The sequence below is a fragment of the Sardina pilchardus genome, chromosome 13 (genome assembly GCF_963854185.1).
Source record: "Sardina pilchardus chromosome 13, fSarPil1.1, whole genome shotgun sequence".
NCBI classification, from domain to species: Eukaryota; Metazoa; Chordata; class Actinopteri; order Clupeiformes; family Clupeidae; genus Sardina; species Sardina pilchardus.
The window spans coordinates 24966287-24988954 of record NC_085006.1 but is presented as its reverse complement, the minus strand read 5'-3'; the positions used below and the strand labels follow the sequence as shown (position 1 = coordinate 24988954).

At 41.6% G+C, this 22668-nt stretch overlaps 1 protein-coding gene across 1 annotated transcript in view; it reads right to left on the bottom strand.

Moving 5' to 3' along the window:
- Positions 1–22668, bottom strand: part of LOC134099824 (immunoglobulin superfamily member 1-like) — a 175991-nt gene that overhangs the window by 130045 nt on the left and 23278 nt on the right. The gene's annotated exons all lie outside the window — the stretch shown is intronic.

Genomic DNA, 22668 nt, shown 5'->3' with positions numbered 1-22668 from the left:
AAAGTATTTAACCTTTTAAATATTTCCCCTGTATCTGCAATCATAAATGGCAAATGTATTACTTCTTGTGGCCTCCATCTTAACAATGAGTACAAATAGCAATGCAGATTACAGATAAAAAAAAAAAGATTGCAAAATCAAAAATAACTCTCAAGTTTATTTGAATGGAGAAACACTTCACTTACCAGCTGATGAAGTGACACCGAGACAAAACACTATGAAGAGAGAATAAAATAGTTTATGTGTGTGTGTGTGTGTGTGTGTGTGTGTGTGTGTGTTTGCGTGTGTGTATTTTTAAGTCAGTAAAATATAGTAAAATCCTAAAAATATATATATTTTTGCTTTCGTGTTTTTCTAAACAAGATAATACTCCACTTGAGTGCATTGATAATTTGGTGATAAGAATAGGCCTAGTGATTTTATTTACTGAAGAAGAAGAGTTTTTGTGCTTCCCTGAAATGATTGTCCACCCTGGTGCATTGGGAAATTTGACCCTTTAAGAAAAGGCAATCCTCAGCGCAACAGTTTCCTTTCTCCTCTCAGTGGTGAGAAATTCCCCTGCTTAGGTTAGCGAGTAGTTGAAGTTCTTACTAACCGATTTTCTTTGTATAAGTATGCTTACTTGCTCTGCACAAGCTTAAAGGAACCGTATGTAAGAAATATATTTCAATTAATCATAAAATGGCCCTGATATGTCACTAGACATTAATAAATCATGCTCATTTCAAATGCTTATACAGTATCACTGACAACATAGTTCGGCCAGGATATATTATCATTTAACCCTCCTGTTGTGTTACGGTCAAATCTGTCCGATTTTGCACATTTTATCTCTGAAAAGTATAGTTAACTTAATCTGATTGTCATGAGATTTCATGACTTTGTTCACATAGGGCATCTGAACACACAAAATTATTTTTGATAACTTTGATGCAATTTTGTGTGTTTTATTCAACTTGTGTACACCTGTGGTGTTCCCGGTCAAAAATGACCGGTCATTAGAAATGAATGGGTGTGACTACAAAAAGTGTATAAAATTGAGTTGAGTGACTTGCCAATTCATATGAACAGTTTCTGTCCTACACCCAGGGTTCGAATTATAACTTTGACCCTAAGGGGGTCTCTATTTAAAAAAAAAAAAAAAAAGGTCAAATAAATAATAGGTCCAATAATAATAGGTAGGTCTACTAAATAAATAATACCAAACTGTGTTCAAGTTCAAGAGGGGGAGGTTTTTTTTGCGCACGGCACAACTTTTGTGCACGCACATACACAGCAGACAGAGATGCTACATACACATGTATATACATTATTATGATTAATTTGCTATTGAAAGTAGGCCTATTGTTTTTCATTTGCACTGGGTTAAAATTCTCAATAGGGGGCCCATTCAAGTCGATGAACAACAAGGCAGTGAGGCTCCGAGCACGCAGTCTATTTCTAGTTTTAGCGTCTGTGTCATTGCAAGCGGAAAGCCCCCTTTCGCACTCCGCAGACGTCGGGAGAACAGTGATGCTTAATTGCGATGATAAGTTTCTTCAACGTTTTTCCTTGAAAGGAAACTTGCAGTTTCCAGTCCCTGTATTCTTTGACAGCCTCAGTGGCAGGTTCTCCGCGGAGTTTCACAAATTTCCCCACCTCGCGTTCACTAAACAGCACTAGTTCTGACCTGTCTGTGGGCCAGAAATGCGCATCCAAAGGTTTCAGCATGGCAGCTCGCAACAAGCTCGCTGTCGAAGACGTTTTTTGAGATTGTCAATGATGGACTGATAAAATTGGCCTTTATTTATCTCGGGCTGCGTTTCCCTGAGCACAACATTTTTTAGCTGACCACTTTTGCTTGAATTTTGGATTCCGTTTTACCACCGTGCCCATGCTTGTGCAGGTTCACATTACACGGTATCAGCCACGATTTTGGGACTCCACACTTCGGCGATTTAACACGTTCAAATAAACAAAGTTATGGGCGCAGGGTGACTGGAAATTAGTTTTATTTGTGATTAGTATTTGAGAGACCCCCACAGATATTTGATTTAGCTGCTTTCATGGGAGCCATTGCTCACCCTATGGGAGCTCAGCCCCCACTGGCTCCCACGTAATTCGAACACTGCCTACACCCACACATGCATGTGTTGCTGGGCACACACAAAAAGTGCTATTTAGTAGCTTTTGGCGTACATTTTGGAATATAACATTTTTAGTTTTACTTTATATCAAATATAGTGGTCAAAAATATTAGCCCCCATGATGGGATGGTCGATAATATTACTGCCCATGTGATTTGTTTGCTATCAAAACACACCTAATTAACCAATCAGCTTTCAAACCACTCCTGTACAGTCAATTGACTTCATAACAATACCCGAGCATTCAATCAGCATAAAAGGACTCCAAGAAACAAGGCACAAGGCACTTGTACACATTATTGAGGGACTACTCTTACTGACCATGTCAAAGACAAAGGAAATCAGTCTTGAGCTCAGAAAGAAGATAGTGGAAGATCATAAGGGGGAAGGTTATATTGCCATTTCCAAGCATTTCACAGTGTCTAGAACTGCTGTGCGTTGCATTATTGCCAAGTACAAGGAGGCAAATTCTACAAAACAAACCTGGGTGTGGTTGTAAGCACAAGATTTCAAGAACTCTGGAGAGGAAAATAGTCAGAGATGTCAGCAAGAAGGCCGGACATCTGCCAGGATGATTGTTGCTGACCTGGCCTGGTCTGGAGTTGATATTTCAAGGAACAAAGTTGGGCCATCGTCTCAGAAGAACCCCTTTACTCAAAGAGTGGCACATCACAACCTTGAATTTCCCCTTGGGGATCTATAATGTATCTATCTATCTACCTACCTCCCTATCAGACTGAGATTTGCACGTGAGCATTTGAAAGATAAAAAATGAGTTTTGGAAGTCTGTGCTTTGGTCTTATGAGACTAATCTGGAACTGATTGGGAACATGGATGTTGCTTATGTTTGGCGAAGAAAGGGGTAGCACTTTATAATAACCATCCGTTATAAATGGTTAATTGATGCTTTATTTTGCAAATATAATTGAACATTTAATAACTTAATAATCATAAATTAATCATTTGTAGATAACAATCAATGATTACTAAACATATAACTTACACATACTTTATTATCAGCTTATGAAAAAAGAAACATTTTACTTATATGCAACATATAAAAGATATCTGTTTAGTGATAACTTGATTTCAGTTTATTTTATATTAGTAAGCTACATTATCATTGCAAATATCGTATTATTAATAATTATATATTGAGTTATCGTTAATGATTATAATGTTGATTGTAGGCCTTTACATAGCCATATACACAACATTTATGTATATTACATAGGTCGATTAACTATTGAACTATAAATGATGTTCTATGGATTAACAGCTAGTTAGAAAAACAATTACAATATCTGTTTTTCAGATGGCTATGATAAAGTGGGGTCTTGGTCTTTTATTTGTTAGTAAATCATTTGTAAACTATCTAAACATGTAAATATCATTCATTTATGGGAGATGACTTGCATCAAACCTTTTTTGGAGAAAAATTTGGATGGCTATTATAAAGTTGCATCATAGTCTTTTACATGTTAATAAACAATTTGTAAATTATCTAAAAATGGCAATCAATAACTGGAATGCAAACTATGAATACAATGTTTATTTGAAGTTTCACCAAAACATTTGACAAAACAATGATCATCAAATCAAAATGGACAACTTCTGTTTACATCTCGTGGAGTAGGAGACCCCAGAGAATGTCTAATAACGTAGACGGGCTCTGGAGACCCCATATTGCTATGTTTTCTGGCTAGCCATTCATTCAGGCTAACAAGTCTTCTCCTCTGCAACCGCCATCGTCGTCGATAGGGTTACAGGCGATTTAGTTTCACCATCTAGTTTCCTGATCTTCCCTGACCTTGTAAAATGTCTAGTTTTTCTTTTTGATATTTCGTGTCTGAGATAAATGACAATGAAATGTAATTATATGCTTATTTTCTTCTTATAAGTCCACATACTTCGAGATCATGTCACTAGCAACTTGTTAACAACAACATAACCTAACGAAAAAAGAAAGATTAATCACCCTCAGACGTAGTTTCCTGAATTCATTGACTTCAAAATAAGAGTTTGAGATCCCTCTCTTTGGGCTTGCAACTTGCTAGGTTGATTTATAATTTGTACATTTTATAATTCATAGCATATTGCTGGAAACCAACCATGGTAAATGAAGGCTGATAAAATTATGGCAAGACAGTATCATCGGTCAATGCTTGTATTTTGTATATTGACGTTTCTCTCCACCCCATTGCTGCTAGCTTCACAGCTACCAATGCACTTCTGTTCTGGCGCGTATTGCATGGCACAAACTGGAACGCAGAGCAATGACATTTCATTATGGAATCAAAATACCTGGTTTAGCAAGGAGGTGCAACTAATTGAAATAAAAAAATTAAAGAAGCTTATGAAATAGTTGCAGAGGAGAAGACTGATTTAGAAAGATTAAATGCAACTGGCTTGAAAAGGAAACAGGTGCGTGTTTGGGATGTTCGGTGTGATGCACGAAAGATGTCGTCTGTTCTAGTGGCAAAAAGGACAAGACAAGCTGGTACCTCTCATCATCCACAATATTAGAACTGGGACCTTAGTTTTAAGTGATGAATGGCGGTGAGCCTATCGTCAGCTACTGCCTGCACTTGGGTAGGAGTAGGCCTATGTGAACCTGACACAGTCAAGCATTCGTCAATGCAGATAGGCTACAGGTTGCCACACAGCACATCGAGAGGGCCTGGTTGAGTTAGTCTACAAGGAGAACATCTCATGACGCAGGGGGAATCGGACAGCTGACTTGCTAAAGATCACCTTAATTGAGTGGAATGATCGCAATGGTCCACTCTGGGTCGCCTACTCCACGATATTGCCAAGAAATGTAAAAAGAAATGGTTCATTTTGATGTAGGCTAATGTTTTCCATGATCAAATTGTCATGATCATTTTGTTTTGTCAACTTTCAAAACTGTTTTGGTGAAACTTCAAATAAACATTATGTTCATAGATGGTTTTCTCTCCAGTTATTGATTGACATTTTTAGATAATTTACAAATTGTTTATTAACATGTAAAAGACTGAGATGCAACTTTATAATAGCCATCCAAAAAAGGTTTGACGCTGTCATTTCCCATCCTTTAGGCTAATGATACTGACATTTTTAGATAGTTTACAAATGATTTACTAACAAATAAAAGACTAAGGCCCAACTTTATCATAGCCATCTAAAAAACAAATATTGTCATTGTTTATCTATAACTGTTAATCAATAGAACATCATTTATAGTTCAATAGTTAATCAATCTATGCAATATGTATAGGCGTTGTGGATATGGCTATGTAAAGGCCTACAATCAACATTATAATCATTAATAATAACTCAATATGGCATTATTAATAACACAATATTTTGCAATAATAATGAGGTTTATTGATATAAAATAAATTGAAATCAATTTATCACTAAACAGATATTTTTCCGTATGTTATATATATATAAATTGTTTCTTTTTTCATAAGCTGATAACAATGTATTTGTAAGTTATGCGTTTAGTAATCATTGATTGTTATCTACAAATGATTAATTTATGATTATTAAGTTATTAAATGTTTAATTATAGTTGCAAAATAAAGCATCAATTAACCATTTATAACGGATGGTTATTATAAAGTGCTACCGAATATTTTGAAGTATAATGCAGAAATGGGCTCTTAGACTAGATTTAGGTCGTCGCAGGGTCTTCCAACAAGACAATTGCCCAAAGCATACATCAAAATTGGTCCAACAGTTGCTCAAGGATACCAAAACCAAGGTCCTGGAGTGGCCCACACAGAGCCCAGACCTCAATCCAATTGAGAATCTGTGTTGGGTGCTCAAAGTGAATGTCCATGTTCGGACACTATGCAGCTGGAACAATTCGCAATGAAAGAATGGGTCAAAATACCTCAGGAGACCTGTGCCAGTTTATTAAAGAACTACTCAAGAGAGTTTTGTCAGTTGTGGCTCAGAAAAGGCACACTATTGACTATTTATGGTCATTCTTTACAAATAAAATCATACCGGTCAGTTTTGACCGGGAAACAAAAAGTATGATTTTGTGCAACTGTGAAAAAATTGAAATGGTTTCAAAACAAAGATCATTTTAAAACTTGGACATAATGTACTCTGTGATATAATAACCCAATATTTGTATCTGAATGTTTATTAGAGCCAAAATAATGCATATGTTATGCTATTTTTATTAAAAAACGACTTGTATGAGTTCAGGTCAATGAGGCCTACAGGCCATAAATAGCAAATAGAACTTTAAAACATGTAATGTTCACAAGAAATTAAGGTAGTTAAAAGATCCATAACAACATAAGATGAATATATGTCTTGTTATGGATTTACAATCAACTAAAATAGGGTCGGTCATTTTTGACCGGGAACACAAAAGATGTGATTTTGTGCCACTGTTAGGAATTTGAAATGGTTTCAAAACAAAGGTTATTTTTAAAATTGAACATGAAGTATTCTGTGATAAATAGCACAATATATTTATCTTTATGTTGATTAGAGCCAAAATAATGCATATATTATGCTATTTTTACTAAAAAAACTGTATGAGCTCAGGTCAATGAGGCCTACAGGCCAGAAATAGCACATAGAACTTTAAAACATGTAATGTTCACAAGGACTTGAGCTAATTAAAAGATACATAACAACATTAGGTGAATACATATGTATAACTATGGGTTTACAATCAACTATACTGGGGTTGGTCATTTTTGACCGGGAACACAAAACTGATTAACATGAAATGAACACAACAGGAGGGATCATTTAAAAGCGTGAAGTTGCAGCCCTCAATGTTGATGTTTATTGTGTGTTTTGGCTTGATGCGCCACCCTCCACATATCTACTAATCACAGAGTCAGTAGTGTTTTGGCATCTGGATTGCCAACTTTGACTCAGGAGGGAGGGGGAGTGGATACACCACCACCAGTATTTTGAAAGTGATTGGAGTACCAGTTTTGGCCAAAATCCTACATACTGTTCCTTTCAGTAGGCCTATAACTACACCAAAGTCCCTTCTAAAGTCCAGATACTGACCCAGTGACAGTTTCCTCAAAAACGGTTGGAAATTTGACAGGGGGGGGCATTCACCTGACAGGTTGGATCTCTGAAAATAGGTGAGCGCTCCTAAATATTTCTAACTTGAATGTCTGATATTTATGCTAATACTAAATAATAGAACATTATGGAAATTGTGAGGGCTGAATGGTATTCTCCAGTGATATTCACCCATTTGTGTCTGATTAGAAATCAAATATGACTGTATGTGCACATTACGATTAGCATATTCACAACTGCATATGCTCATCATGAAAAGTGACACATAAATGATAAAATCTGATTCCAAATAGTCATGACTGTTCTTATTATCATATGGCCACAGCATGTTCTGATAAATGTAGGGTTCCACATACCAGCTTCCTATTTCAGCTTTTCTCTTTCTCAGTAATGCTTACTGAGATGCTTAATCCCACAATAATTGTACAGTGTGTGTTGATGGGAATTGCGTGAACTTTCTAGGTTTTGCTTTCAATTCCAGATTATCCAGCCGTATCCAACTTCCTATTTCAACTTTTCTATTTTTCATCAACACTATAACAACACTACAGGCTATATGTTTACTTAGTGAGTATTATGTGTGTGTTGATGGGGTAGGAGAGAGAATGATGTCCTTGGAAATGGACGTCAATGAACTTCTATCCACAATGACCAACTGAGCAAATCCACATTTGCTAACGGGTTAGTTTAGGTTCAACCATGCTAAGAATGGACTATTTCTCTTGTACATATTTGATAACAAAACATTTTAGATTTGACATTTCGCAACACAAATGCACAGCTTTAGTTTATTGAAAGCATTTTAAACCAAAATGGAAAAGCACAATTCTATATATTTATATGTTGACATATGTTGTCTACGGATAGAACACTGGTCCGTGTATGCTTCGTTCATTTGATATTCAATTGAGAATCAGAAATCAAAAAATACAAAAATGACTTGTTATTTCATTATGTGTTTATGAATGTGATACGAAGAAGCAATTAACGCGTTGTTTTTCAGACTTTCGATTTCGTGGTCAGATCAAAAGTAGAACATTTGAAAAAATGACTTAGGGACTAAATTGATTTTGATATTTATTTTTTTCCGATTGTGACCCCGGAAATTATTCATTGTCTTCCAGCTGCTGCTTCTGTCAGACCAGTCCGAATATAGGCTAACTTTACCATAATAATCAAGGCAACTTGCAAACGTACCAGAGGCGCAGTGATATTGTACGCAGCATCTGAAAATAGTCCCCATAGACAACAAGCAGTAGTAGTGCCAGTAGCTGCAAGTTGCCTTGATTATTACGCCAGATGAGAGTGTAGTTCCATGTCAAATCAGCCTAGAAAAACGCCAGGTTTCATTTTCAGTTGGTCTTATTGCACTTTCTAACTTGAGAGCAGACACGTTTTAAATGGGAAAATTACCAGAAATCTTAGTCACTTTTAAACATGAAGCTAGCAGGCGAGAAGCTAATGGTCTAATCCGATTCAATGATCTATGCTAGGCTGAAGCTAAAAGTTGTATCGCCAGACTCACAGAATGGCTGGATGAACGGGAACAAGGTAAATATCGATTGTTATGCTCGAGGGAAGGTGGAAAATGAGCGTATTTCCAAAAATGGCGGAATATCCCTTTAATGCAACCAAATATAGTAAAGTTCCCTAAAGGGTAGGAGAACGTTCTGCTAACCAAAATAAACAACCAGAAAAAAACTTAGTATTTTCGTCAAGAAAACTTTCCTGGGGAACCTTGTGGCAACTTTCGCAACTTTCAGGCAACGTTTTCCTAACCAAGAAAAAAACGTTCTAAAAACGTTCTCCTAACCAGAAATTGTTAGCTGGGTAATCATTAGGCTACTTCTATAATCATGGAGCAACGATTTGGGCGAATGCAATGTTCAAGAAAACAGGCACGAGAAGGGAGATGATTTTCTGACGATTCAACAATGAAACTGAGTTGCGCAAAGTCGTGCAGTTTCTGGTTTGCCAGACAATATTTTCTGTCGCTAAAATTGCCAAAAGTCGCTAAAGCTAGCAACAAATAGCCTAAGTCAACACTGAGCACTGAAGACCAAGAAAGTGACTTTGAATTGACTTCCAGGTCACAGCAATCGGAAAAAAAGAAATATCAAAATCAGTTAGCCCTGAGTCCGTTTTTTAAATGTTCTACTTTTGATCTGACCACGAAATCAAAAGTCTGAAAAACAAAGCGTTATTTTGTTCTTCGTATCACATTCATAAACAAATAATGAAATATCAAGTCATTTTTTTGATTTTTTGATTTTTGGTTCTTAATTGAATATCAAATGAACGAAGCATACACGGACCAACACTGATCCCAACAATGCAGTCATAAAATTGAAATTGAGTTAAAAAAACAAACAAACAAACAAACAAACAAACTAAAACATTTGAATTCCATATAAAACTATCAGTAGGCCTAAATGAATTTATCTGTGTGATTATATTATTTTTGGATTTCTTGTGGGCTGTGGAATAAAGGGGGAAGTTCCTTTAATCCCACAATGTGCCACTGCTGTTGGTAAAACATCCATAAATATGTTGATACGGCAGAGGAATTCACATTACACATTCAGATAAGAAAGGAGAGTATAATTGTAGGCCTACCTGAGACAACAGCGAGGACAGCCATCGACATTTTCGTCTCTGATGAGAGTTTCATGAAATGGGCATGTCTTCCTCTTTCTCAGTTCCTTTTTAGTCTCTTTTACCCACACCGTGGTCAAGAAAGTCGTCAAAGCTATGTCAGCAAATTAGTATGTTATTGTTGGGAAGGACTGCTGTTTTCAGCCCCAACGCTGTTCACGTGAGCAGCTGGTTGTCACCGCTGGGTCATGCTCGCAGTGCATGCACCCCTTCTGACTCCACTCGTTCAACCTATCAGAGTGTGAGTCTAGGGATGCGTGCGCTGAGGGTGCTCACTGGCGCGAATAGTTCGTTTAGAGTAGCATTACAGAGTGTATTGGGGTAGGACTGGACATCGTTTTTTGTATTGAAACATTGTGTGCGTTCGAAGACCTGTAAGTATTGCAACCAGTGGCGTCACCAGCCGATTTTACCGGGGCTTCAGCCCGGGGTAATTTGAGCCGAGCCCGGGGTAAATTTTTGTAATGCTTGAATCTATCAGCCAGTTTCAAAATCAACCAGCATTTGCCTGGTGCTAAATGTTGAGCACCACCAGTAGTAGGCTAAGCAAGCTATCGATTGGCATCACAATACAACACTATAGCTTCACGTTTGTACATGGGCTAGCCCAGTGTTTGTTTCTCAATCTATGGGTACCGGGCCGCGAGAAGATTATTACCATCGGGCCGCCGGCCGACTCTCTCTGCCTTCTCCGAGAGACGCACCATGCGGCCGCGGCCGCACCCATTCTTTTCGGTCATATTGCTGCGAGATATTTTCGCATAGAAATAACAGGCATATCATATGAAACTACGTAACCTGGCCTTTACAGTGGCACTAGCCACTAGTTTCTATGATGAACGGTTCGCGAGATACTTAGCGTTGAAAATTACAGTTACATACAAAAATGAATCACATGCAGTTCTGCGTCATACCCATTCTTCTCTGTGAAATATCTCATGATTTCGTTACTGCCCTATGGCAAACTGCATATCAAAATAAACAGGAGATCCTACTGATTCCAATGGCGTATAGAATGTATCTGTATAATTAGCGGTGATCACGAGAAATCCTTTTTTGAAATCACAATCACATCGCATTTCTGCATTTTTTCATACATCCCCATTTCCCCCACTTCAAAATAATTTATTTTTCATATCAGAAGTTGTATTCAGACCCCTGTTTGTCATATAGCCATGGCAGATGCTTGATATGAATCGTTGGTAGGACTATGTTTGTCTACACACATTCTGAGAGGAGCAGATGAGTAGGCTAGGCTTAAAAGTTCAACTTCGAAAAGGAAAATTGTATGTTTTGATTTAGACCTAATAGGCTATGCTATATCTACTCAGACTCCTTGTCATCCACTGGTAGTAGGCCTAGCTGTGTGTCCCTGGACAGTGTAAGCTTATGGGTAGTTGTAACAGCTATAGTCAGATAAGCCTAATTTCTCTCAAATTCCTATAGGCTATCTTGTGTTCCTTGTAAAAAATACAATGTAGGAGTATAACATTATATTTTACAGAAGGCTACTGTAGATCCTCCATTGCCTTCTTCATTTCGCGCACCCCTTAATGTCCCCTTAAAAAAATTTCGGCGCGCGCTCAGCGCGCGCAATGACACTATAGGGGCTTAGCCCAGGTTGTCCTTAAAGTCTAGAAACGCCCCTGATTGCAACATGTTTGCATCTGTTTGTTATGTGTATTGTAGGCTACTATTGTGCTGAGATCGCCAGTGTTATTCTGTGTGGTAAATGTGTTATTAGAACACAAGTGTTTGTTAGACGGTCGCGGTATGAACGTGAATGCGAGTGATTTAATTATTTATTATATGTCCGCGGTTACTATCTACATGGCTAGTTTGCTAGTACAATGTTTGTATGCATAGTGCCTTTTCCCTCCCTCGTGTAGCATGTTTAGACTGTAATTTCTATGCTACCTTGTTACAGAATGTGGTGCACTAGGCTGCACACTTTAGGAGGATATTTGCTGCTAGCTTATATCAGGTTGCTGCTATAGGCTCATATGTGTATTGCTACAGTATTAGCCTTAGGCATTAATGTGAATAGTAAGTGTCTCAATACTTGTCTTCTTTCTAGAACCACACACCCACCTTCATATGTATAATAACAGTGTCAACAACTCCATTCCTACCTGCAATAAATACAACTATTGAGTGTACATCATCTCCGGCATTTTCATCAACATCAACAGTCATCATACTTATTTAAAAAAAGTAAAACTGTTGACTGATCAATTACATTATATCTCAAAATTAATATAGCTCAGCAAGATAAATTCCCTTCAACAATACTGGTACAAACCATTCTATTTATTCTATTAAACAGAGGGGTATTTTCACAAAACCTAGATAAATGATTAAACTGGAATTTTTTGGTTATTCTGGATGACTTTTGCCTTGGTTTCACAAGATAGATGACACATAAGTTGCCATGGGGAATTATTTATGCACCTAACCTCTATACCTGGTTCTGACCAGGCTAACAGCCAAGCAAGGTAATTGGTTCAGCTAGCTGTCATTCAGACCTCTATGTGAATTTGTTAAGAACTTTATTCAATTTATATAGTATTTGCATGTATTTACTCACAAAACACAACAGATTGCCTGCCTAATACCTTATGGTTATAATTATTACAGTGACATACTCATTGTTTGCTTCTTTTGTTTATTTACAACTAGTGCAGTGCCCGTGCAAACAATGTTTTCCAAGAAACGTGTTGCCCAATGACGTTGATGCAGGTATAGATGATGTTAGATTGGTGATGAGAATCAGGCCCCAGAAATGTTCATGCCACGGAGGACTTGCACCTCACACATTCACATTAAGAAAATGGATCTTCATCTTAGAGCAAGAACAGCCATCAAGATCTGCTTCCTTGATGAGAATTTCTTGAATTGGACAGGCCTTCCTCTTTCTCAGCATAGCCTCTTTTAACCTGACCGCAGTCAAGTAAGTCACTCAATGTAAACTAGGAAGTCATCTTGTTGTATTCAACAGGAAGCAGGTTAACTGTAGATCTACAATATATCATTTGCTTGAACAACACATTCTTGGTTTTTAGATTTGGATTCTTGTAGATATTTGAGAGCAAATAAAGGTTTGATTTGATATTTGAGAGGACAAATGCTCAGGTTTATTTGGATAGCGCAAACAGAATGGGGTGGGTTTCAAAATGGTCAAGAATGTTAAAAAAGGATGTGGTGAACCAACACAAAGACAGACAGAGAGAATCAAAACACCGAGGGCCGATAGAGGGCTACAAGTGAACAGAGTCTCTGGACAGGGATACTGACAGAACAGCTTTCAAATCTACAAACCAGACCAGTCTCAGTTATAGTTTTGATAGAACAGTTATAGTTTTGATTGGAGTCTACCTGTGCCTAAATTAATTCACTTACACTATGAGGCACACATCTCTTTGTATAACATCTCATAGTTAAAGAGACCCTATGCAACTTTTTCATAGTCATAAAATCGCTTAGAAATCGTTGTTTTGCTTGACTAATTAGTTTTATCGAAAACAGTCACATTTCCTCCCGCCCCTAGTGTCCCTATCCGCTATTACAACCTTGCAACTTTCTGATAAACGATCGTTTGCTGTTTACATCTGGAAGTCAGAGACGCGTAAGGAACAAGAAGAACCACGCTTGCAATTTATATATTTACATATAGCCTATATATGTATAAATATACACGCTAAAGCTGTCGGGGAAGCTCTGCAGAGAAATATGCAAGCATAAAACGAGCGAAAACGAAAAACGGAACCGAAACCAGAGATGAAATCGTCAATCCTGCATTGTTCCTCTTTAATGGTGTTTGTCAGAGTAAAAGCCAAATCACAATGTCAGGGTTATGACAGGGTTGTGTGAAGTCACAGATCTGGCCAAGGATACAAAAACAAAAACATTGAAAGTGCCCAAGAGCATGGTAGCCTCCAACAACCAACAGTATTCCTGGATCTGGCTGCTCAGCCAAACTGAATGATCCGGGATGAAGGGCTTTGGTCAGACAGGTAACCAAGGACCCAATGGTCACTATGAATGAGATTCAGAGTTCTTCCGAGAGATGAGAGAAGCGTAAAGAAGGAGGACAAACATCAGTAATCATATATGATAATACATACCTTGTTATATCTGACATTTAGATTTCTTTTGAAATATGGAACATTATATGATGCAATCACTTTCAAAGCAACAGAGCAACACTACAATTTGCCATGTGTTGCAGACAGTACACATCTTACATGAAGCAGGGACAGAGTCAAATGAGTCCAAAGCCCCTGACTGCGGTGTGTAGATTGGGACTGACCTCTGATGTACACCTAAATACTTGCTGCTCTCTGGGGAAAAAAACAGAACAGAAAGTGACAAAGACAACACAAGTGCATGCAAGGACGACACAGCAACACTCAACAAAACTTCACAGGAAACAGAACTGTGAAGTCTGCAGTACACCCTCCACAATGTCATCTTCTTAATCTGCAGAACCACCTACAGTATACTCCCTCACCCTCAACTACAGCCTGTGCAAGTAACAGTTTTTCAATGGAGGACCTGTGCAAGAATGTTCCTTTGGAGAACATGTGGAAATGTTTTCCTATGGAGGACCTGTGCAGCAGTTTGGCCTCGGAGGACAGCATTGGAGAGACAGAGCAGGAAGAGGACATTAATTTAAGACAAAAAGAGCATTGCTGTGCCAGTGCTGAGTGTTGCTGTTTGTAACGTTATAACTTCCCACCAACGTAATAATCTTGCCAACGTAATACCGCCCCCATACCGTTACTTATTATTCATCCTCTTTAATAGGAACCAAGCTATAGTTGCAGTCTGTGGCAGGCCTATAGAACCGTAAATAGTTTGTAAATGTAGTATATTTATAGGGACATGTCCAAGACTCATTATGCAAAGTTGCTTTGTGTTTTTGCCATAGTTCAGTTGCCTTACACCTTTAGTGGGGGTCAAGCAGGCATAGGATAGGCTATCACTGTCAATGTCGCAGTGGGACAGCCCTAAGCCCTCAAGAAGTTCATGGGAATTTGCATCAAAGTGTGTGTGGCGTAGTTAAGCATTATCGTACGATTGGGAGTGGTGTTGTTGGCCTATATCTCCACGGCTGTGGTTCGCCGTAGGCATGAAGCCGAAGGCTGAGTGCCGTAGGTAACCACAGCCGTGGCGATATAGGCCAACAACACCACGACCACGAGTGTGATAACGCTTTTATACAACAGTTCCATTGCCAACAAAAAAAGATACCAGAGTACAGTTTCAGGAAGTATAATTTATTATTTGCCATGGTTTTTTTTAGCCTAGTTCCTCCGCTATGCGAAGTAGGCCTACTGTAGCTCAGAACACGTGTGGTTGCTATGCAACTGCTAAATCAAAGAACATGGAATCCCGTCTCAGGTTAAATTAAAGCGAAGACTGAACCGTCTCTGGATACATTGGCGGAGTGATTATTAGTTGTGAAGAGTCACCAGTGGTGATATTGCTTATATCACCACTGATAGAACGCGTCTCGTCCAATCAGATATTGCTAAATCGGTCGACCGGACCCAACTGTTATATAATGTGCGTATAGGGAGAACCGGCCCTGATATCAGCACAGGTCTGTGTTTTTTTGGGCAATCTGACTCCTATTTCGCTATAGTTGATACGGCAGTTGACTGGACAGTACTGATCTCGCATGAAGCAGAGTCAGAGTCGACTGCTTTCGAGAGGCCCCTGGCTGCAGTATGGAGACCTCTGATGTACTTGAATGACAGACTGAGGCAGCACAGGACATGATCATGTGACACTAGGAATGTAGCTCGACTACGCCACCCAATTGGAGAGCTGGGACTCAATAAATGTTTGTTTGTTCTTTAGCAAGTTCGTTGTTTGGTGGGAGCAACACAACAGAACAACCCAGAAACCAAAATTATAAAAATATATATTTATTACAATTCCTATTCCGACATGGCAATGTATATTTCAGTTTAAAAGCTAATCAGCACAGTCAACGTCCGCTCAGGGAAGTCCCGTCCACAAGGGGGTTCCCCCAACACAAGTCCGTCTCACGCCAAAGTGAGGAGTTCTGCGCAGCAGGCACCTGTCAATCACTCGCACGCACACACAACACTCACACAAACAAAGGAAAGCCGCCAGTATCTCCACATAGATGACACACACTGTAGATAACACCTCACTTAAGAGCAATCATGCACACAAAAACAAATCACTGCAATTCGTGGATTATGATACGACTACGTGGCGATCTAGAGCTTTCCAGTATATGCGGGTCGTGAATCTTGTGCTTGCAGACAGCAAAGGGCGACACTCACCATTAAACCGGGGGCAGACGAATCTGACCCCCAGTCCTGTTGAACAGCGTTTCACAACACAGGCCGGGAGAGGCGGGACTCTGGACAACCCAACAGCAATCCAGCGCAGCAGAAGAGAAGCGGGGAACACGGTAGCCACCAGCGGAGAGGGAAGCGGAGAACCAAGGCAGCCACCAGCAGAGCGAGGAGCAGGGAAGCACAACAGCCACCAGCAAAGCGAGGAGCAGGAGCACAGCAGACACCAGCAAAGCGAGGAGCAGGAGCACAGCAGACAATAATCCAGCAGAGCGAGGAGCAGGAGCACAGCAGACACCAGCGGAGCGAGGAGCAGAAGCACAGCAGACAATAATCCAGCAACGGGTCACAACAATAAAACAATCACGGTCCACAGGTAAAACGGGGCACCTAAGCTGCAATAGACTGAGTTCGCCAGAGTCACCGATCTGCACTGTGTCAGTCTCCTTGCTTTTTGAGTAGTCTCTCATTTGTTGTCCATTACCAACAGCTGTGGATCTTAATCAGCTGCGGTCCGGGAACATGGGAGGGGGCGTTGCCCGCCACTCTAATCATGATCAGTCAATTAAAAGTCACACGTGAATATTGAAAGCAAATCACAACGAACACCAAATCAAGATTAGACAGAAAACAGTGGCAAACACACACATGAAAAAACAATAAACTTGACCATAATTTCCTCCATATGACATTCCCCCACTTTTTAACGTTGGCAGTCCCTTGCAACACAAACATATGCTACACCCCACACACACGTAGGCGATCTTGGACAACCATGGGTATCACAAGTGTTTAAGTGTCTCTATACCTCACTGGGGGCTGTCCCATATTACTACGGACAGACCTCCTAGGGGCCGCCTGGTTACCTGGGTCATCTGGAGCAAGAGGGTCTACCCATGGTACATACATCAGGGGTTGGAGTTCACAAACAGGAGGTACTGGCAGCTCAGGATGCAATGCAGGGGCACCTTGGGGTGAATTGATACAAGGTTTAAGAGAATTTCTATGCAGAACCCGCTCTTTCCCTGTGCGCTCAGATTTAACACGATAGGTTAAGCCCTCTTCATCCAACTGTTCTACCACTACATAAGGCTCTGGATTCCACTTGCCACAAAGCTTCCCCCTTCCCTCATCTCGCCTATTCCGTCGCCAGACCCGTTCCCCAGGAGCTAATGGAAGTGACTTGGCCTTACGGTCATATTGCTTCCTGTATTGCCCTGCAGCCTGGGCCATAGACCTAGAAGCTAAGGAGTAGGCATATAGCAAATGTTGGTGATGTTCTCCCACCCAACTATCCCAGCTATATCGAGCTTGTTGGTTCTCGACCCCCAGGGCTACATCCACAGGCAATCTGACGTGGCGCCCAAACATCAGATATGAGGGTGCGTATCCTGTGGAGCTGTGTAGAGTGGCATTATAGGCTTGGACGAGGGCAGGAAGATGTTCGGGCCAATGACTTTGTTTTTCATCCTCTAAGGTCCGCAGCATGTTCAAGAGGGTCTGGTTCAGCCGTTCACACATGCCATTCCCCTGGGGATGGTATGGGGTTGTCCTACTCTTAGAGATGCCATAAAGACTGCATAGTTCGGCCACCAGGTGGGATTCAAAATTTGGGCCTTGGTCCGAATGGAATCTCATTGGACACCCAAAGGTCTGTATAACAGACTGCCACAGGACCCTAGCGGTAGTTCTCGCAGTCTGATCTCTTGTTGGGATAGCCCAGGCATAACGGCTGAACATATCGGTCATTAATAGAATGTTTTGGTATGGGTCATGGGGTCTCCCTAAGGAAAGGAAGTCTAGCTCGATAACCTCAAGAGGGAAGGCTTCAGGGGTGCTTTAGGAGCAGAATCAACTTTTTGCACCTGGCAACGGGGACACAGTGAGTGGTATTGTTGGACCTGGGTCTGCATACCTGGCCAGAAGAAGTGTCGACGTAGACAACTTAAGGTCCTCTCCACCCCCAAGTGTCCAACAGCATCATGATGTTTCTGCCACACCTCTTTGCGTTGTTCAATAGGGCAGACAATTTGGAGGCGTGCTTCATGGGTGTTATAATCCGTGATTCGACGACACAAAACCCCATCCCACATCACAAGTCTGGCCCGCTGTCGTAACAGCTGTTTCACCCCAAGCGGAGCAGCTCGCCACTCGTCTCCCATAGGGAACTTCCCATTTTCCACATACCTCCGCACTAGTTCCAGCTCCTTGTCCACAAGCTGTTCGATCTGCCAGCCTTCCATCGTCTGCCCCTCTGCCAATGGTCCCTCTGCCACAGCTGCTACAATCACCTCAGCATCTAGGGGGGCTTGGATAGGTACTCTGGACAGGGCATCTGCGTTGGCATTTTCCTTACCAGAACGGTACTTCACCTGGTAGTCAAAGGCAGCTAATTGCGCTACCCATCTTTGTTCCGTGGCCCCAAGGCGGGCAGTCTGTAGGTGGGCTACAGGATTATTGTCAGTATACACAAGCACTTTAGACCCCATCAAATAATCTTTAAACTTTTCTGCTATGGCCCACTTTAAAGCTAACAATTCCAACTTAAAGCTGCTGTAGTTGGCATCATTTCTCTCGCTAGGATGCAGGCTCCTGCTGGCATAGGCCACAACTCGCTCACGCCCATCCTGGAGCTGGGCCAAGACAGCTCCCAGACCGGCATTACTTGCATCAGTGTATAAAACGAAAGGTTCTGCGTAGTTGGCATAGGCTAAAATAGGGGCCTCAGTTAAAGCAGATTTTAGGTGGTCAAAGGCTCGTTGACACTCTTCAGACCAAGAAATACGGCGAGATCCTGTTTTTTTTATCTGCGGGTAGCCTGATTACCATCGACTTTCAAAGGCTCTGCGAGACTTTAGTCTGACCAACAGCCTGTGCTATCACTGTTTCTTGCCAGCGCTGGTTGACCCGCCTCCTTTAAGTGCCTCGATTTGCTACTGGTAGATGTCAGAAAGCGGATTGCCGAGTTTAAACCAATAACAACACTCTTTCCTCTGCCTTGAACACGCCTCTACCCAGAGCCGTTGGAGCTGCTCAAAGTTAATTGGTTCTCGACCAAAGGGGGCAGTTCCGCAGATTTCGGGAACTCAGAAATCCTTCTCAATGAGCAGTTGACCAGACCAGCAGCAAAGCCTGAAGGCGTTGCGTCACTGGGAGGGCGTGCCAGGCTAATCTGCGGGGGCACCAATGAGGAGGGCATTCAAGGGGCGTGCTATCTTTGCAAAATTGGCAATAAAGCGGCGATAGTAACCCGCTAAGCCCAAGAAAGCACGTACCTCTTTTATTGTGGTCGGAACTGGCCATCCCGTCACAGCAGTCACCTTGGTAGGGTCGGGTTTCACCCCTTCGCCAGTGACCACATGGCCCAGGAATTTTACTTCCCTCTGTAGCAGCTGACACTTATCTACCCTCAGCTTGAGTCCATGGTGTTGCAGTCGCTCAAAGACAACCTCTAGATGGCGCAAGTGGGAGGAAAAGTCTGGGGAATAAATAATAATATCGTCCAAATAAACAAGTACAGAGTCAGCGATTTGGCCATGCAAACATTGTTGCATAAGCCGCTGGAAAGTGGCGGGTGCGTTGCAGAGGCCAAATGGCATCCTCTGGAACTCGTATAGACCAAGTGGAGTGGTGAAGGCAGTCTTGGGTCTGTCTTGGGGGTCAACTTCAACCTGCCAGTAACCACTGGCGAGGTCGAGTGTGGTGAACCAGGAGGCTTGAGTCAGGGAGGTCAGGGTCTCCTCTATACGGGGGAGCGGGAACGCATCTTTATGAGTTAGGGCATTCAGTTTACGATAGTCGACGCAAAAGCGCCAACTACCATCTTTCTTGCGGACCATCACAATAGGTGCAGCCCAAGGGCTAGAGCTTGGCTGAATCACTTTCTTCTCCAACATATCAGCTAGCAGGGCCCGCATTTCTTGATACATCATAGGCGGTAGGGGGCGATATTTTTCCCTTACTGGTGGTGCATTGCTAGTGTGAATTTGATGTTGCACCATATCAGTATGCCCAAAATCCTCTTCATGGAGGGAAAACACTCGGACCCACCTCTGCAGGAGAGCTTTACAATCTTGCTTCTGTTGTTCGGTCAAGTCATCTCGGCCTTGTAATTCCCTTAACATCTCGACTGGCGGTTCAGCTTGTTCTCCCTTTCCAACCTCCACAATATCCACTGCGACAGTTCCATCATCTTGCATGGTCAGGCTTAGGTCTCTCTGGCCATGAACATCAGTGCGATCCACGCAGAACACTTTCGCCAGCTTCTGGTAACGGCCTATAAAAACAGGACAAGAGGTCACATTCTGGATACGAACGGGAAGTCGGCCATGTTTGACCGATGCAACAGCCTTTGCCACAGAGAAAGCACCTAGGTCAGGCAACGCTTCAATTAGACCACAGTAGTCCTGCCCCCTTGGACCCATCCGTGCACGTCCCCAGACCACCACCTCACTTCGGGCTGGAATGGTTAGGCCCCTACGACTTGCTGGGCGCACAAACCCCATATAACCATCTTCTCCCTCTATCACAGCTGTCCGTTGGCACACAGCAAATGCACCAGTCCAGGCCTTCCTCGCCTCTTGATCCTGAAAGACAGTCTTCGGGCCCTCAGGGTGATTGAATAAATCATGCCAACAGGTTGTGATCACGTTCATGCCAATCAATAATGGGGCAGTTAGGCATTGGTCTGCTACAATAACAACTCCCCTCCCTGCAATACTGGCACCCCCTACTTCAAAATCCATCACAGCATAGCCTTGATAAGGAATGGATAACCCATTGGCCGCTCGAAGTGTCAATTTATTGGGCGCTACGCCATGCGATAGGTTATCTGCTGGATAATGTTGGTTAAATACACTCTGTTGCATCAAGGTCACTTGGGAGCCAGTATCTATTAGTCCAATCAGGGGCACGCCATTCACTTTAGCTTCAACTTTGGGACAGTCACCTACAAAAATGGTCCTTTGGCTAGCTTCCCCCAAATTCCCTGCTACTTGGACCTCAGTAGCAGGACAAACTAGTTTAAATCAGCATTGGACTCGGATGGGGGCCTACAGAACCTGGCAATATGTCCCGTGTGACCACACCGGCGGCATATCGGCTTACCGTCTGCAGCCCAGGTGTTAGGTGTGTATGACTGGAACCTCCTCCTAGGTGGCAGCTGAGTGGGGTGTTGGGGGTATCGTGTAGGCTCACCTGCACTGGGTTGTATCTGCTGGATCATTTCTTGCTTCAGAGCATTGATCTGTTCCCTCACTTCCTGGAGGAGCTCCCGCCGGAAGTTCTCAGCCCAGTCATCTTTCCCTGTTACAGATTTAGGAACAGAGGACTCACCCACAGCTTGCGCTGCAATCTCATGTCCAGCCGCTGGCCGCTGTTCAAGTTCCAGCAAAAAGATTTCTTCCAACACCGCGAGTTGGCCTCCGGGTTGCGACGTGCATACGTCCTGATGGTGCTCCTCAGATCTGCGTTGCGGAGTCCCATCAAGAGCTGGTCTAACAGGTGCTTTTCATCCAGTGGGCAATCAGGGTCTCTCCTCTTTAACCCTCATGTTGTCCTCAAATTTTACCGACGTTCGTTATCCTTGGGGTCAATTTGACCCCAGCTAACAAAACTCTCAAAAAATGATTGAAATTATTTTTTTTACCCAGTTTTTTTTGTGGTAGGTACTTAACAAGAGTGTAATAACCACCATCAAAAGCCCTACAAAACAATCCCACCCCCCCACACCCCTTTATGAACCCTGGAACCCTGGCTGGCAATATGGCCAATCCAGTGTCAACAGCCCAAAGGCTGAGTTTTTGGACTTTTTCAGACCTGCCAAAATAACTTATATGTAATATGTACTTGTTTATGTAATAATGATAATAAGTACATGTTCTCATACTATTACAATAATAATATTCATTTTGTGTCAAATTTTCATTTACCTCATGTTTCATAAGATCTCAAACTCTCACTGGCAGTTTGTGTACAGCTAAAAAATTGGGATCTTAAATTTGGCACAGGGACTTGGTCTCCATACAGTGTGTCTAGATGTTTAAAGATTTTTGCTGCAGTATCACGCTCTGTATCCACTAAAACATAAACCTCCCGCTTAGCTTCATCTGTTAATGCCCCCAATACTATACTGACTTTTTGCTGTTCATTAAACTCCCGTGTCTGCAATAAACTCTGGATTTGTTCTTTCCACTCATTGAATTTTACATCACCACCCACCCCTTTAAATTTAGGGATCCAAGGTGCACCAGCATACATTGGCATTGTCATGATTTCCAAAATAAAGAAAATAAAATGTACATTAAAAAGAAAATTAAACAAGGTGATCTGTATGTGAAGCTCCAAACCAAATCCTGCCGACTACGCCAATTGTGACACTAGGAATGTAGCTCGACTACGCCACCCAATTGGAGAGCTGGGACTCAATAAATGTTTGTTTGTTCTTTAGCAAGTTCGTTGTTTGGTGGGAGCAACACAACAGAACAACCCAGAAACCA